Genomic DNA, 18,846 nt, shown 5'->3' on the forward strand with positions numbered 1-18,846 from the left:
GCCCGGGCTGGGGATTCGAACCCGCCACCTTAGGTGTATGTGGCTGGAGCCTTAGCCGCTTGAGCCACAGGCGCCAAGCCTCTCCTCAAACTTTTCAAACAGGGGGCCAGTTCACTGTCCCTCAGACCAGTGGAGGGCCAGACTGTGGGCCCCGGGAGGAGTTGGCTGCCAAGCAGGACAGGCAGCAGTAGCAAAAACATCCAGTGGGCTGGATAAATGTCCTAGGCTGGCTGCATGTGGCCATAGTTTGAGGATGCCTGGTCTATAATAAACATTGCCTTTGGCAATTCATAATCTCTCTAAGCCTCAGTGTCTTAATCTTGGGAATTAAATTGTTGTCTAAATGATCAAAATCCCCGTTAGCTAAAATTCCATGAATTGTTAAATATAGAGCAGGCTCATTTAAAACAAAATAAAATAAAACAGAACAAAAAGTTTATTCACCACTACTAGTGTTATTACTATGGAGAACAAAAAAGCATTTCAACTATCACATGCTCAACTCAATATTTTATCATGCACTTCATAATTTATTTTAAATATCTCATGTAATAAATGTAGTGATAATGTGAGTAACAATAAAGCCTCTCAACAAATTCTGGAGTAGTTTCCAATTTAGGAGTGGTTAATCAAGTTATCTCAAACAAAAATTTGGGAAAGTACTTTTGTTAACAGAGTTGTCAGTCTCTTCTGTTTGTGTCCTAGTATGCTTTGTGCTACTGAAACAGTGTGTCACAGCTGAGGTAATTTATAATTGACAAAAATTTACTAACTTAGGGTTTTAGAAGCTGAGAAGAAAAAGTCTGAGAGTCTAGTGCAGGGGCCCTCAAACTTTTTAAACCAGGGGCCAGTTCACTGTCCCTCAGACCATTGGAGGGCCGGACTGTGAGTTGGCTGCTAAGCAGGACAGGCAGTGGCAGCAAAAAACACCCAGCAGGCTGGATAAATGTCCTAGGTGGGCTGCTCGTCGCCCACAGGCTGTAGTTTGAGGACATGTGGTCTAGTGTCTGGCAAGGGTCTTCTTTGTGCATCATAATATAACGAAAGGCATCACATGGTTGTAGGGTAAAGAGAAGGAGGGAGAAAGAGAGAGAGTGCACACAGAAGAAGGGGCCAAATTTGTCCTTATACAAAGAACCAATCTTATGAAAATGATATTAATCCATTCAACAAGGTGGAGAAACCTTCATGGCCTAATCACCTCTTAAAATTCCCACCTCCCAACACTACTATGTTGAGCAAGTTTCTAATACATGAGCTGGGGGTGGGGAGCATATTGAAAACCATGGCAACTTGCCTACTATGAGAGTTTGAGAGATGGCCACCTTTTCCATGTGGTTGTTAGAACTCATTAATACTAATTAGAAACAAATCAATAAACAACAACAAATAGACTTTCAGAAGAAAAAGAGATTATCTGGTCCTGAGGAGATGAGATTGGTTTATCAAAAAATTTTAGAACCCAATTAGGATGCCTCCTAAGGTACAATTACCCTACTTGCCTTAAGTTACATGAAGAATCACTTCATTTCTTCCTTGTATAATCTCATTTGTATGGTTTCCTGTTATAGCTAGTTCTGCTCCAATGCAACATATGCATTCCTAAATTCACTTCACTACAAAGAATCATGCGATAAAACACAGAGTCAATGATAAGTGGGAAGTTAGGGGCAAAACCCTCAAGAATTTCATCACTGACACAATGAAAAGGTAGAAACCTAACAAAAATGGTAGCCCAGATTTATACACATTAAGTGGTAAGAAAAACATAAATACTACAATAAATACTGTACTGTGTCTTGGATCGGGCTGATATTTGTGTAAATAGGCATCAGATGGATTTAAACTTCAGGGTTACCTCTTACAGTGATAGAAAGTTTACCAGATCTGTAAGCTTTTGCAGCCTTAAAACCTGGCGTGTGCTTTTTCTTGCCTTTGAAATGTAAATCCTTTATGGCATGTGTTTACAGTAGATACCTATTTCATCAAAACTGAAAATCTGATACAGTGTATAACCTTCTTTTCTTCTGCATTACTACTGGAAATTCCTTTGCTGTTTCCTAATCTTCACTGATGCACGGCTTTGCTTCATTGCTGAAGGCTTTGAAAATTTTAGGGATGTTTAAAAATTATTAAACAAGCCACTACTAGAACTAAAAAGAGCTGCTTCTGAAAGATTTACAATTTCTGTTAAAAATCTTATTTTGAGATAGTGCTCTATATTCTTTATATTTGATTATGAGATAGAATGTTCTGACTTTTAATGTTCGGTCTTCCACACATAAGCTGCACCATCTATGATTTCTGTTTCTTTGGGCCTTGTTTCATTGACTGCGCAGTGCTTGTGGGGATTCTAGTTGTAGATATTTCTTTTGTTTTCAGAGCACTGTCTCTGATGATCCTCTGTATGGATTTCTTTGTGCCTGTTGCTGGACAGCCCACATATACTTTCCAATTTTTGAAAACATTTTATTATTTCATATTTCTCAATACTTAAAGCTCCTTTTTAATGCATTGTTTGCCATTTTCAACCAGAACACTTAGCTATGATTGGGATGTGAAAAGAACATAACACAGACAAAGAGGAGCAAAACATGAACTTTCAGAAGAGCACATTCAGAGAATCAAAGAGCACACATACATTTTGTGTATCTCTATGTGCCCCAATTCATCTGGATGCTGCTTTCTACATGCACTGAGAATTTCTTCCAGATGAAATTACATATAAGCAAATGTAAAATTTGCACTGTTCTCTAGCAGTTCACCAACAAATCGATTATATTGGAAAAACCTTGTGGTTTCAAAACAAGTGTAATAACAGAACTTACTGTTCTCATAAGCCAAAGTGCCTTCATAAAGATACCTACCTACATCTGTCTAGTTTTGAAGGAGAGACATATCATGGCTTTGAAAATGTTTTTTTAGTTATGTTTATATTTAGTACTTACATAACTAACTTTAAGAATACAAATTGTCAAAAAAAAGAAAAGAATACAAATTGTCTATTTTAAGATTTTTAAGGAGTTTTGAAATGTGTTATATTAAATGATTATTCTTCATATTATTTTGTATGTAGAAGCATTTATTGTATAATGGATAAGAACCTTGTCTCTAAAAATAGCCTGTTATTGAATCAATATATAACTATGTAACTTAGGTAAATAATAATAAATTATTACTCTTATTATTATAGTAATCACTAATTCAACTGAGTTAATGGAAAAACATGATAGTCCAGAATTACTAATTTTCCTTAAGATAATAAAAATTATTCCAAACAGATAATCTTTAAGCTAATATATAATAAATATAACATGTGAACAGAGAAAATATTCCATATTTTAGAATTGGTCTTTGTCTCCTCTTAAATTCTTATGTTGAAATACACCATTAGAAGAAAAGGAAATGGAAACAACTAATAATAAATACCAAGACTAAGTTCAATAAACGAAAGTCTCTTTATAGTGGAACAAATTAGGATGTGGCAAACTTTCATAATAGGACAAATATTAAATACTTAAGGCCTTGTAAACCATATAGATTATGTTTCAAATGATTAAGTCTGCTATTTCAGCTCAAAAGCAGAAAATAGACAGTACAGATATATGGTATTCTAATACATTTGTAATAAAATTTTATTTACAAAACTGAGAGTGATCTGGAATTAGCCCACTAGCCATAGTTTGATGATTCCCAGCAATAAATCACTGAGATTTAAAACCTGACCTTTAGAATGCCTACCTTTCTGTTACAGCACTAATCTATAACAGAGATTAAAAAATGAGTTCTATTTCAAGAGCCTCACATCCAGTATTAGCAGGTCACTTGGACAGATTCAATGATTTCCCCAGAAACTCTGCTTTTGTGGTTCCTGCAGCTACTAAACTCAACCCTATCAAGTGCAACAAACATGAGTTTTACCTCACAGCTGTAATTTAATTGGGTCAGAAGATGTGGTTCAAGCCATCGATATTAAAACAAACAAACAAAAAATCTCCAGGTAACTCAAAGATGCAGACATAGATAAGAACCACAGTTCTAATTATTAAAACCAGATTTTGCTATAGAATCATTTGTAGATTTTATAGGCTGTATTCATTAAAATATCTATGCTATCACTTAATTTTGATTGGGGCACATTACTTAATGTGAGGCACAGACTATGTAGACAGTTTTCTCCTTAATAAAATAGAGATACTTGGCTCCTGCATGGATTAATCTATAATAATCATTCCATTTAACACTTGTATTTCAGAACAAATAAACCAAATCAAGGATTGCATTTGTTATTTTCTAAGGCTTGAATATATATAACCTAAAGGGAATTCGAGCTTTATGGAATAAATATTTACCAATTTCAATACAGCATGTACAAATATTTATCAAGGGTTTTCAACCTCACCAATACTGAAATTTTGAACTGAATAATTAATTCTGTTTTGTAAGAAGCTTCTCAATGCAATGTAGGATATTTAGCCCATCCCAGCTCCTATCTTTATATGCCAGTAGTGCTGCTCCTCCTACACTTGTGGCAATCAAAAAATGTCTATAGATGTCACCAAGTATCTGGGAAAAATTGCCACTTGAGAACCACTGTTACTCACGTATAACAGGTAGTTCTGTGATAATGTGGTATAAATGACTGTGGTAGGCAGCATCCAAGATGGCTGCTAATGGTCCTCATCTACCCCTCCCCCATGTTCACAGTCTTATGCAATCTTTTCTTGAGTATTAAATGAGCTTAATGATTTGCTTCTATTGAATTTTCTATGACAAAGGTGATAAAAGGCCATTGTGGAGATAATAATTGCAAAAAGGCTCCTTTTTATAATCCTCTTTTAAAAATTTTATTAATTGACAAATAAAAATTTATTCATAGTGTACAGCATGATATTTTAAAATATGTATGCGTTGTAGAATGGCTAAATCAACTATTTACCATATGCATTACCTCAAGTATTTATCATGCTTTCAGAAAGAGATAACTTAAAATCTACACTCAACACTTTTCAAGAACACAATATCTTGTTATTTACTATAGTCACTATCATGCATAATAGACTCTTAAACGTATTCTTCCTAACTAAAATTTTGTGTCCACTGACTAACATCTTCTCAATCTCCTCCCCTCTCAGCCCATGGTAACCACCATTTTACTTTTTATTTCTGTAAGTTCAACTTACATACAGATTCCTTAACTTGGCAATTACAAAAAATGCTGCAATAAACATGGAAGTATGGATGTCACTTCAACATTTGATCTCATATCCTTTGGATATATACCCAGCATTGATCTCACTAAATCATATGGTCACATAGAAGCTCTATTTTAAATAAATATTTTGAGTAGCCTCTATTCTGTTTTCCATACTGGCTATGTTAATTTATATAACCACCATAAGTCTACAAGTGTTTCCTTTTCTCCATATCCTCACCAAAATATATCTTTAATCTTTTTGATAATGGCCATTTAACACATATAAGGTGATATCTCATTATGGATTTTATCTGGAATTTCCTAATAATTAATAAAATTGAACACTGTTTCCTATACCTGTGTGCAATTTGTACATATTTTTTGAGAATTATTTAAGTCTTTCCTTTGCCCATTTTTAAATTGGTTTATGTGTTTTCTCACTATTTAGTAGTTTGTGTTCTTTATATATTTTGGACCATGATCCCTTGTGAAATATACAGTTTACTAATAGTTTCTCCCAATCAACAGATTGTCTCTTCACTCTGTTGGTATATTATTTGATGTGCAGAAACTTTTTAATTTAGTTTGTCTATTTTAGCTTTTTTTAAATAGATATAGTAATTGCTTTATAGTAAAGGTATTACATAGAACAGAATAAGGGAAATAGAAGTCAGAAAATCTAGCTCTGTCAAGGGAGAGTCAAGGAAAGCACCAGAGTGGAAAAGACATTTGGACTAGGTCTTAAAAGATCAAGATAAGTTTGCTAAGTGAGAAAAAAATATATAGGGATATCCTTCCATCAAAAGAGAGACTAGGAAGCCACAAAACAGCATGGAGTTTTCAAAAATGGGCATATATTCAGTGGTATTTTTTTTATGAAGGAAAAAATTACATAATTAAACACAGAAATGCATTTCTACAATAATCATTGAGACTTCAATATATCACTTTCAATAATGGATAGATAAATGAGAAAATAAGGAAACTTACACAATAAACCAACTAGATCTGACAGACATATACAGACCACCCTCCAACAACAACAGCAAACACATTATTCTCAATGCCCCTGGGACATTTTCCAAGATAGACCCTATGTTAGGCCATAAATTAAGTCCCAATAAATTTTATTTTCTTTTTTCTAGATTAGCTTTTTTGCCTGTACTTTTGGGGTTCTAGTCAAAAAATCATGGACGTTGTCTAGATCAATGTCAAGCCGCTTTTCATTTATGTTTTATTTTAGTAATTTTAGTCTAATTTTTAAGTCTAATCAATTTTAAGTTAATTTTTGTATATGATGTGAGGTAGAGTCCAATTACTTTTCTGTATGTGGATATCTAGTTGTTCCAGCACCATTTTTTGAAAGAGACTGTCCTTTCCCTATGGTGTATTCTTGTCATCTTTGACAAAAATCAATTGAATATAATTACATGTATTTTTTTCTGAGCTCTCTATTCTGTTTCACTGATCTATGTTGTTTTCTATGTCTGTGCCAGGCTGTTTTGGTTATTATAAGGCAAGTATTTTTTTTTTTTTTGAGATGGAGCCTCAAGCTATCCCCCCTGGGTAGAGTGCCATGGCATCACACTCACAGCAACCTCCAACTCCTGGGCTCAAGCGAATCTCCTGCCTTAGCCTCCCAAGTAGCTGGGACTATAGGTGCCCGCCACACGCCTGGCCATTTTTTGGTTGCAGCCATCATTGTTGTTTGGCGGGCCCGGGCTGGGGATTCGAACCCGCCACCTTAGGTGTATGTGGCTGGCGCCTTAGCCGCTTGAGCCACAGGCGCCGAGCCATAAGTCAAGTATTTTGATGTTCCTGGTATTATTCTTTTTGCTCAAGATTGCTATGGCTATTTGGAATCTTGCAGTTTTTCTATTTCTGTGAAAAAATATTATTGAAATTTTGATAGGGATTGCATTGAATGTATGGATCACTTTGGGTAGTGTGAACATTTTTTTTTTTTTTTGAGACAGAGTCTCACTATGTTGCCCTCATAGAGTGCTGTGGCATCATAGCTCACAGCAACCTCCAACTCTTGGGCTTAAGTGATTCTCTTGACTCAGCCTCCCAAGTAGCTGGGAATACAGGTGCCCACAACACCCGGCTATTTTTTGGCTGTAGTTGTCACTATTGTTTGGCAGGCCCAGGCTGAATTCAAACCTGTCACTGAGCTACAGGCACTGAGCCAGGTAGTGTGAACATTTTAACAGTATTAGGTCTTCCAATCCATGAACCTCAATTTCTCTCATCAGTGTTTCATAGTACTTAGTGTATGGGTCTCTCACTGCCTTGTCTGAAATATCTTCCTAACCATTTGTGTGTGAGAGAGAGGGAGGGAGAGAGGGAGAAGGAGAAATAGACAGTGAGAGAACATCTTAGTCCACTTAGTGTTGCTATAACAGACTACCTGAGGATGGTTACTTTATAAAGAAAAGAGATTTATTTAACTCATGATTTTGTAGTCTGTGAAGTACCAAAAAATAGGCACTAACATCTGTTCATCTTCTGGTGTGTGCTTTTTGTGCTATGTCATAATATGATAGAAACTGTCAAAGAAGACATGGACACATATAAAGAAGAAAAATCCAAGGGTCATCCTGGCTTTGTAACAGTCTACTCTCAAGGAAACTAATGTATTCCCTTGATAAATAATTTTGTCTCTTTCCAGAATAACATTCACACAGAGTCATTAACAGGGGATACACCCACATAATCCATAAACCTCATACTTCCACTTGAGTTTTGGTGGTGAAAAACTCAAACCAAAGCAGTAATTATACAAATGGGATTGTTTTCTTGGTTTCTTTTTCTGCTAGTTCATTATTATCACATAGAGATTCTATTGAATTTTGTATGTTGATTTTTTTATCCTACAATTTTGCTGAATTAATTTATTAGCTCTGGTGTGTTTGTGTGTGTTAAAGTCTTTAACATTTTCCATATATGAAATAGTCATGTGGCCTACAAACAGAGACAATTTAATTTCTTCCTTCCCATTCAGATACCTTTTTCTTTCTTTGTCTTGCTTGATTGCTTGGGCTAGGATTTGCAGTGTTATGTTGATTAAAAGTGCTGAAGAGTGTCCATCCTTGTCTTCTTTCCCATCTTAAAGAAAAAGCTTTCAACTTTTTATCATTGAGTATAATGTTAGTTATGAATTGGTCAGTAAGGTCTCTATTGTGTTGAGGGACATGCCTTGTATAACTATTTAGCTGAGAGCTGTTATTAACAAGATCCTATCTTGGCATTTGGCATATTATAAGAGAGAGACATAGGTGGTAAGAAACTGAGGGAAGCCTCCAGCCAACAGCCTGCAAGATACTAAACCTATCCAATGACAACCTGGGTAAACTTAGAAGTGGATACTCCCCCAGTTATACCTTGGAATGACTGTAGCCTCAGTGATACCTTGTTTGCTGCTACCTTTTGAGAAACTCTGCACCAGAGGACTCAGTTAGATTATGTCTGCATTTGTGTCAGTAACTGTAAGATAATAAATGTTTATTGTTTTAAGTAGCTAAATTTTGGAGTAATTTTAATATGCAGCTATAGTTAACCAATACAGTGATATATCATTTAAATATAATTTATTAAGAATTTTTTGCTTTCTTGGTATTTCATAAGGCAATTTCCAGGAATTTGAGTTATCTAGCTGTCAGCTATTTTTTTTTTTTTTGCAGTGCTAATGAACCTTTGTATTCTTTTCATAATTTACCTAAAATCTCTAATTAGGTCTATCGAAACATATGGGGGGATATGCATAAGAAAAAGAAAGTGTGCAAAGCCATATATGGTATGCATTATAAAGCAAAGTCAAGGAAAACATTTAAAAAAAATTCATTCTAGTTGTTAAAGAGGATGTTTCATGTCAACAAAATTGGAAATATATAATCCTTTTTTTTTTTTTTTTAAGACAGAGCCTCAAGCTATCCCTCTGGGTAGAGTACCCTGGCATCACAGCTCACAGCCACCTCCAACTCCTGGGCTCAAGCTAGTCTCCTGCCTCAGCCTCCCAAGTAGCTGGGACTACAGGCGCCTGCCACAACGCCCAGCTATTTTTTGGTTGAAGCCATCATTGTTGTTTGGTGGGCCCGAGATAGATTTGAACCCACCACCTTAGGTGTATGTCACTGGCGCCTTAGCCACTTGAGCCACAGGCGCCTAGCCGAAATATATAATCCTAAAGAATCAGGGAGAGAATACAAAACAAGACTCTATGCATGTTGATTTTTGTTCCACATGACTGAAGCTTATCAAAGGCTAGAAAAACACATGAATATGAAGTTAGAAACACAGAAGGAGCTGTGCAGGAAAGAACTGACTCAGTAGGCCTACATTGATCAAACCTATTTTACAAATAAAATTCTGTCTTTAGAACTGGCCCATCATAGGCTCCTGGGAGATACCTTTGGATTTCTTAGAACATTCTACCCGGTAAAAGTATTTGTGTATGCTTGAGGCCTTTGATCATGCTGTGGTAGTTTGATCAAATAAATCATCCTAGCAACATAATTTATGTTGTTTTTGGTTGGGCATGGTAAAATCTGTGTCTGAGGTCTGTCACACAGGCACTTTATGACTACATGTTTGTCCACCAAAAATACTGTAGACACCAAAGTTCAGGTAAGCATCTCTGGATGGTACCATCTTTTATGTTATCACATATCCTTGCTGGAAGAATCAAGAATGGCCCTAGATTCTTCTGGAAGGAACAAGTGAAAGCTTATGCCTGGTTTCTCCTGAACTTTTTCTCACATGCCTATTGCTTTTGATGATTTTAATCTGAATCTACAGAATTTTGTAATAATATTTTATTGTGAGTATAACAGTGTTTCTGAGTGCTGAGTCCTCCTAGAAACTCACCATGCCCAAAGATCGTCTTGGGAACTTCTGGCACAGAGCAAAGAGTAAGAGTCATTATAGATGTGTATAGGAAGGTACTGAAGTAATGAGTGTATCTTCAGTATCACCCATGATACTTTTGATTCATGATAGAAATAATATGAAGTATTTTGGAGCAGTGAGTGAGCATTTTGAGAGCAGGAATTATAGAGTAGATGGCATACAACTGGGGAACAAAACACACAGACCATAATAACACATAATACACAGCCAATATTGAAGAATTATTTATAAAATTGAATGAACTATAAGAACCTAAAAGATAAAAAAAATTATGACTAGAAACCAGCATAAATGCATAATCAATACATAGAAATAACTCACTCCCTTGGCTCTTTTAAACAAGTGGTATCTAATAACAGCAGTCCCCAATCTTTTTGGTACTAGGGACCATTTGGAGGACAATTGGTCCACAGACCATGGTGGAGGAGGAATGATTTGGGGAAGATTCAAGTATATTACATCTCTATTTCAGATCATCAGGCATTAGATTCTCACAAGAAGTGCTCAACCTAAGTCCTTCACATGTACAGTTTACAGTAGGATTAGTGCTCCTGTGACAATCTAATGCAGTAGCTGATCTGATAGGAGGCAGAAGCTTAGGCAGTGATGCAAATGATGGGGAGTTGCTGAAAATACAGATGAAGCTTTGCTCTCTAGCCCATGTGCTCACTTTCTGTCATGTGGCCCAGTTCTTAACAGGCTACCACCTGGCAATGGTCCACCGACCCAGCTAGTGTACTGCAATCTAACAACACTGACCAACAACTGGAAGGTCACATATATGTATTACAGCAATGTGTTAAAATCACTCATGATTTACTTATTTACCACTTGGACAAATGTAGGCCAGATGTCAGAAAAATCAAGTATTATTAGATTTGGATGATAGTGGATTCAAATGCTTGAATGATGGTTCCCAAGAGTGATCACACAGGATTCTGTCCTAAGCCTGTCCTCTCTAATGTTTTCATCAATTACTTGGATCAAGATAAAAATCCATGCTTATAAAATTTTCAGATCACAAAAAGCTGAGAGAAATAGCTAATGTGCTGCATGGCAATTGATATTTGAACATATCTTGACAGCAATTTGTGTGAAAAAGACTTTAGGATTTTAGTTAAATGCCAACTGAAAATAAATCAACTATGGCTGCCAAGGAAGTTAAATGTGTGCTGTGTATAAAGGTAGTAGCGCGCATGCACACACATGTGTGTACATATGTTTCACTCATGGTTGTTAGAAACTAGTTCTTACAAAATCAGTGGTGCTAATAGAATTCTCCTGTAGAGGTTGTCCTAACCCAAGATTTTTGGTTTTTCTCTCACAAGTTTGTGATTATGCTTATGCTCAACCATGCTCTTGTGTATCTAAGTGTGACCAAGAAAACCATCATGTTATATGGCTTTATTACTGCAGGAAAGTAAATTAGCTATTAGACCTCCCATCCAAGTACTAACCAGGATTGACATTGCTTAGCTTCTGAGACCAGACAAGATTGAGCACTTTCAGGGTAGGGCCTGTTAAATTAGGACTCATCTCAGTAAGTATGTATTAAATTGTTTTTGGTGACTCACTTTGGCAAGAATTTTGTGTTAGAGGTTGCTTTGAAATTAGAAGGAAGAGGGAGTCAATGACTCTCAAAAGCACCACCTATAAGAGGAAATGGAAAAGCCAGAAAGTTATCTAAACTGTCTAACCTTCCCTGCAACAAACCAAGCAAAACACCATAAAAAACTAACCAAACAATAATGAAAAACTATGTGAGAAGGAAAAAAGAACAATTCACATACAAGTTTCATCTTAAAGACTACAAAATTAGCAAGCATATAAGTTTACATAGAATAGTGAAAGATAAAAATTTTAAAACGTTAGGAGAATGGAGGGCATTCTAGCTTGTGAAAGGTGTTTTTTTGTGACACCTACCAACCTCCCATGAGGATCTCTAAGGCTCAGAAGGCTGAAGGGGTCCTCCTCCTCTCACTTTCCCACATAGAACTCCCCTGAACTGTGCTCTGTAGAATGCACGATGTCCTACCACGAATCTACAATACCACACACCTCAGTGCATGACTCCTATGCTACAAGGGAGCCTGCAGGGTAAACACCTGAGACCAGAATTACCTTTGCTGGTAGGGGATGGGAAAAGGACCACAAAAAGCTACTAGGGTAAGCTAGGAGACATGCTGGATCTGAACACTTAAGCAAAGGCCAAGATGATATTTTTTACCCATTAAAAGTTAGCAGAATCTTTATTATGGCTATGTTTATCTCTCTCTTATTTTTTTTAAATGTTTGCAATTCATTGAGGGTGCAAAGAATTAGGTTACACTGATGGATTTGTTAGATAAGGATCCTCTTATAATTGTTTCTCACCTACAAGAGGTGTGCCATACACTGTGACTCCCCTATCCCTCTCTCTCCTCCCCTCTCTCTGCTACCTGATTCCCATAAACCACCCCTTGTTTTAGCTCATCTACAGCCTTCATATTAGAATCAAAAACATTATATTCTTGCTTCTCCATTCTTGTGATGCTTTACTAAGAGGAATGTGTTCTACCTCCAGCCAGATTAATACAAAATACGTAAAGTCTCCATCTTTTTTAATGGTTGAATGGTACTCCATGATATACATATACCCACAGTTTGTTAATCCATTCCTGGGTTGGTGGGAATTTAGGTTGTTTCCACATTTGGCAATTGTAAACTGAGCTGTGATAAACAATCTAGTGCAAATGTTCTTATGATAAAAATGATTTTTTTTTTTCTTCTGGGTAGATGCCTAGTAATGAAATTGCAAAATCAAATGCCAGGTCTAATTTGAGTTCTTTGAGGACTCTCCATACTTCCTCCATACTTCCTTCCAAAAAGGTTATATTAGTTTGCAGTTCCACCAGCAGTGTATAAGTGTTCCCTTCTCTCTATATCCACACCATCATCTGTAGCTTTGAGACTTTGTGATGTGGACCATTCTCACTGGGGTTAGGTGATTTCTCAGGGTGGTTTTTATTTGCATTTCTCTGATGATTAGGGATGATGATCATATTTTTTCACATTTTTTCAAATGTTTGTTAGCCATTCATCTGTCTTTCTTAGAGAAAGTTCTATTCATGTCTCTTACCCAGTGATATATGGGATTGTTGGGTCCTTTTTTGTTGATTAATTTGAGTTCTCTGTAGATCCTAGTTATCAAGCTTTTGTCCAATTCATAATATACAAGTATCTTTTCACATTCTAAAGGTTGTCTATTTGCTTTGGTTGTTGTCTCCTTAGCTGTACAGAAGCTATTCAGTTTAATTAAGTCCCATTTGTTTATATCTATTGTTTCACTTGGAAGTTTTCTTCATAAAATCTTTCCCCAGGGTGATATCTTCAATTTTTTTCCCTATACTTTCTTCGAGGATTTTTATTGTTTTCTGCCTTAGATTTAAATCTTTTATTCATCTGGAATTAATTTTTATAAGTGGTAAAAAGTGCAGGTCCAGTTTCAGTCTTCTATACGTGGTTATCCATTTCCCCCAACACCACTTATTGGATGGGCCTTCTTTTTCCCAGTGTATGTTCTTTATCAAAGATCAGGTGGCTTTAAGATGTTAGTTTCATCTCATGGACTTCTATTTGATTCCAAACGTCAACATCTCTATTTTTGTGCCAATACATGGTGTTTTGATCACCATGGCCTTGTAGTATAGCCTAAATTCCAGTAGGGTGATACCCTCAGACTTGTTTTTATTACTAAAAATTGCCTTGGATATAGAGTTACATTTGTCTCTCCTTTATTTTTTTTTTTGGGGGGGGGTACATTTGTCTCTTAAGAGGATAAATGAGTAAGGGAAATTTGCTCAAAATATTCAGAGGTCAGCTCCTGAGAGAGACAAATGTTAGTGAACTGGGCCAATGAAGTATCCATCACTACTGATTGATCAACTATTCTAAAATGGAACAGTCAAGGTAGACCATAAATGTTGCTTAGAGGGAAGGGAAGTCAAGTTTATATACTTGAAAGTATATGTAATGTATATAAATTGTTATATAAATGTAATAAATTATATATAAAATATAATAATTCTCTTTTTATAGCTTCTTGATGTTATCATGGGTGTTTTCAGTTGTGGTGAATAAAAGTTATAAGCTTTAGATCATTTATTATCCCTACTAAATTATTTGAATATTTAATACATACTTAGGATTAGGATACTATATGAACTATTGCACTTCTTAGAGTTTAGAGTATAACAAAATTATAGATCTATGTATGTAATAAATTATACATAAAATATAATAATTCTCTTTTTATAGCTTCTTGATGTTATCATGGGGGTTTTCAGTTGTGCTGAATAAAAGTTATAAGCTTTAGATCAATTAATTATCCCTACTAAATTATTTGAATATTTAATACATACTTAGGATTAGGATACTATATGAACTATTGCACTTCTTAGAGTTTAGAGTATAACAAAATTATAGATCTATGTATGTTGAACCAACCTTATAACCCTGGGATAGAACCACCTTGATTGTGGTGTATAATTTTTTTTGATGTGTCAATGAATTCTGTTTGCTAGGATCTTATTGAATATTTTTGCATCAATATTCATTCAAGATATTGGTCTATAGTTTTCTTTCTTTGGTCTTTTCCTGGTTTGGGAATCAGGGTGAAATTTGCTTCATAGAACGTGTTGGGAAGGATTCCTTCTTTTTTTATGTTTTGGAAAAAGGTTATTTAATGTAGGTACTAGTTCCTCTTTGAAGGTTTGGTAGAATTCTGATGTGAAGCCATCTGGTTCTGGACTTTTCTTTTTGAGAGATTTTGATGCTATTTCAGTGCTTGATATAGGTCTATTTTATATGGAATAAGAATAAACCTTGAATAGCCAATATATTACTGAGAAATAAAAACAAATCAGAAGACATTACATTACCAGACTAGGTTAAACTGCAAATCTATAGTGATCAAAACCACCTGGTACTGGCAGAAAAATAGAATGGTAGATATATAGAACAGAATAGATAATCTAGAGATGAACCCAGCCACATATCATCATTTGATCTTTGAGAAACCTAACAAAAACATGCATTGAGGAAAACATTCCCTATTTAACAAATGATGCTGGGACAACTGGCTAGAAAACTGTAGAAGAAGGAAACTGGTCTCTCACCTTTCACCACTAAAAAAAGTTGATTCTCACTGGATAAAATATTTGAAGTTAAGACATGAAACTATAAAAATACTATGAGAGAGGGCAGGGAAAACACTTGAAGATATTGACCTGGAACTATTCTTATGAGGCAGCCCCCCCTGGCAACTGCAGCAACACCAGAAGTAAAAAACTGGGATATGACCATGCAAAAAATCTTCTGCACAGCTAAGGGCACTACAAGTAAAGCAAACAGACAGCCTTCAGAATGAGAGAAGATTTTTGCAGTTTATGTTTCCAACAAAGGTCTGATAACTAGAATCTATAGTGAACTCTAATCGATAAGAAAAGAACAAACAACCCTATTTTTTGTGGGCAAGAAATTTGAACAGAAACTTCTCTGAAGATGACAAATTAATGAAAAACACACACATGAAAAAATGCTAATCATCTTTAATTATCAGAGAAATGCAAATCATAACCACTTTGAGATACCATCTAACTCCAGTAACATTAGCCCATATCACAAAATCCCAAAACTACAGATGTTGGCATGGATGTGGAGAGAAGGGAACACTTCCCCACTGCTGGTGGGATTGCAAACTAATACAAACTAATACAGCCTTTTTGGAAAGAAGTATGGAGAATTCTCAAGGAAACTTAAAATTGACCTACCATTTAATCCTGCAATTCCATTACTAGGTATCTACCTAGACAAACAAAAATCATTTATCCACAAAGACATTTGCACCAGAATGTTTATTCCAGCCCAATTCATAATTGCCAAATCATAGAAGCAGCTAAATGCCCATCAACCCATGAATGTATTAACAACTTGTGGGATGTGTATACCATGGATTACTATTTAGCCATAAAAAAGATGGAGACTTTGCATCTTTTATCTTTATGTGGATGGAGCTGGAACATATTCTTATCTCAAAATGGGAAAAAAGTATCCAATGTACTCAATACTATTATGAAACCAATATAAAATCACTCATAAATTCATATGGATGATAAAACACAAATATGTCCAGAAAGGAGTGGAGATGAGAGAGAGGGGAGGGTTTGGGGCAGGGCTAGGGGAGGAAGGAGATTTGGTGGGATCTCACTAATGTGCACAATGCAAGGGTACATTTCAAAATAACTGAGAGTATATTATAAATACCTTACCACAAAAAATAAGTGAGGTGATAGTTACGTTAATCAGTTTGATTTAAGCATTCCACATTGTATATTAAAGCATCACACTGTACCCCACAAATGTATATGGTTATGATTTAATAAAAATTAAGTTAAAAAAAAAAAGAAGAAGAAGAAGAAGAAGGCAGGCCAGGCACGGTAGCTCATGCCTATAATCCCAGCACTCTGAAAGACTGAGGCAGGTGGACTGCCTGAGCTCACAGGTTGGAGAACAGCCAAAGCCAGAGCAAGACTTTGTCTCTAAAAAATAGCTGGGCATTGTGGACTTGTAGTCCCAGCTACACAGGAGGCTGAGCTAAGAGAATTGTATGAGCCCAAGAGTTTGAGGTTGCTGTGAGCTATAACACCAGGGCACTCTACCGAGGGTGACATAGTGAGACTCTGTCTCAAAAAAAAAAGAAGAAGAAGAATGCAATTGTATGAATAATTGCATAAAAACGAAACAGTAAATATTTACAGAATTGAATGTGTTCTGCAAGGATTCAGTTCAACATTACATTAGTCCAGAGCTGGCAGTTTGCAGGCAGGGACTTTATTTGAGGATATTTACAAATAGTACCTGTAGGGAGCTAAGGAAAGAAGAACTGGGTGGAAGGAGAACTTGAACTGCAGTCTGGTTTTCATGGAGGCCTCAGCTAATCCCACATGGCCCCTGTGGGCTCCAGTAGTCCCCAGAATTGTGTCAAGTTGATGGAAAGGCCCAAGTCTTGCCCTTGGCCCCATTAACCCATTGTTGAATATGGGCTACTGGTAAAACAGTTAACATTGAGGAAGGGAACATCTAGCATCTAAGAGCAGTTTCAAAGGAAGGACACATCTGTAAGCAATGAGCGGCCAGCCTGCTGGGAGATAAATGTCAGGGATAAGGAAGAGAGGCATTATCCTGTCTGTGTGAGCACAGGGTCCCCTACAAAGATCTGCAGGAAACACATTCACTAGGTTATCATTCATCCATTCCCAGAATTTTCCTGTTTAGAGAGTACTCATCAGCTTTAAAGAGGTGTATTTCCTCAATCCAGCCTCTCAAAATTCATCTGGGAAACTCAAGTATAAATTTGATAATCAAAAAGCATTTGGAGGCAGTTTAGAAGATGAATTGCAAGAGAAAAATGGTAGACATTCCAAAAGGAAAAATATTGGTCACAGAAAACAGAATAGTGGGGCCAACACTGTAAAGTTAGTGTGTGGAGGGGATTGAAAGAAGAGATCTGCTTGCATTTTTTTCCTAGACCAACTTTCAGAACTGCAGTAGACAAATTACAGAAGATAGAATTAAAATTGATTCAGCCCATTGAGTCTGTATCTATTCCACTTAAATAATAGTGAGGAACCAAGAGTGGGCATGATGAGAATTTATAATTTCAACCTTAAGTGAAAGCTATGAAAGTCTTCAGAGTGATAAACCTTCAAGAAGAGAAAGGGGTGTTTTGTTTGTTTGTTGTTGTTTTTAATCCTTAGTGTAATTCGACCAAAAAAAAACCCCAAAAAACAAAAATTTCTTGGAGGCTAAGGAGTAGAAGAGCAAAGGGTGAGTGAGGGGAAGGTAGCCCTTCCCAGAGGAACGCCTGATACTTCTTAAAATGAAATATCGCCTATATGTGCCCTGGGAAAAGAATTAACTCTTGGAGCCCCTAAAAATTGATATTTTTAATTCATAAATATATATGACTTACTATGAAATATATTTATTTGGATTTGTTTCAATTGTGGAATCACTGCAGACTGTTCTGCTTTGTAAAATTATGTAATTAAGTAAAACTCATACTTAAAATCAAGATTTAAGTCTTCTTGCAAATGGGGTTTAGTGGGGAAACTACATCTTAACAAAACTTGCAGGAGCAGAGAAAATTCCAATGCCTGCTCCGTGAAGGGAAAATGTTTTAATTTTATTGGCTCTTATGCCTCATTGAAACACCAAATCTCCTGCTTACTGGGTGAGTTCAAATAAGTTACTTGAACTGTAGACTCAGTTTCCAAATGTGTAAAATGGAGTCTTAGTGTAATTATCTCACAGGACTGTTAGGATTATTCAACACATTCATGTATGCTTAGAGTTTATTATAGTGTTTTGTTGGTTTTAATTACTTCATAAATGACTGTTACTGTTCTTATTACTATTATTCATTATGATGAACAGAAACATAACAAACTTAAGAATAGAAATACCTTAGGATAATAGAAAGTGTGGGTATGGAGGGGGATAATTTTAACTAAGTAAAACTGAATTACTTGAAGTCTAAGAAATTTAAAAAGCTTGACATAGTTCTTTCTAATAAATTAATTTCTATTATTATTTTGAGAAAGCCCAACAGTATTAAACATACATTTAACAGTTTAATGGTGTCAGAGGTTGGGAACCCTCATGGTTCTTCATATTTCATGATAATGAGTAAACATTTATTA

Source organism: Otolemur garnettii, unplaced genomic scaffold (assembly GCF_000181295.1).
Source record: "Otolemur garnettii isolate 467f Iridium unplaced genomic scaffold, OtoGar3 scaffold00200, whole genome shotgun sequence".
Classification (NCBI taxonomy): domain Eukaryota; kingdom Metazoa; phylum Chordata; class Mammalia; order Primates; family Galagidae; genus Otolemur; species Otolemur garnettii.